This window comes from Penaeus monodon, chromosome 31, assembly GCF_015228065.2.
Source record: "Penaeus monodon isolate SGIC_2016 chromosome 31, NSTDA_Pmon_1, whole genome shotgun sequence".
In the NCBI taxonomy this organism is placed as follows: Eukaryota; Metazoa; Arthropoda; class Malacostraca; order Decapoda; family Penaeidae; genus Penaeus; species Penaeus monodon.
Genome location: NC_051416.1, coordinates 18,697,071 through 18,697,289, shown reverse-complemented (window position 1 = coordinate 18,697,289; position 219 = coordinate 18,697,071). Strand labels below are relative to the sequence as shown.

Genomic DNA, 219 nt, shown 5'->3' with positions numbered 1-219 from the left:
GTATCAGAATTTATTTCATTGATACAGATGGTGATGATTAATAAAGGCCTTTACTGGTGAAAGTGACCGTTAGTACCTGACTCTAATTGGAAAAAAAAACATTTACTGACAATAGAGTCTTATGACTGAGTAATTGTTTTCAGTGTGCACTTCTTCTTTTTTTGAATACTGTTTAATCACATTTTATATGCAATTTTCATAAAGGAACTGCTATTGGTA

At 30.6% G+C, this 219-nt stretch overlaps 1 long non-coding RNA gene across 1 annotated transcript in view; it reads left to right on the top strand.

The window, feature by feature from the left end:
- Nucleotides 1-219, top strand: part of LOC119592847 — a 3,294-nt gene that overhangs the window by 803 nt on the left and 2,272 nt on the right. The window lies entirely within an intron of this gene.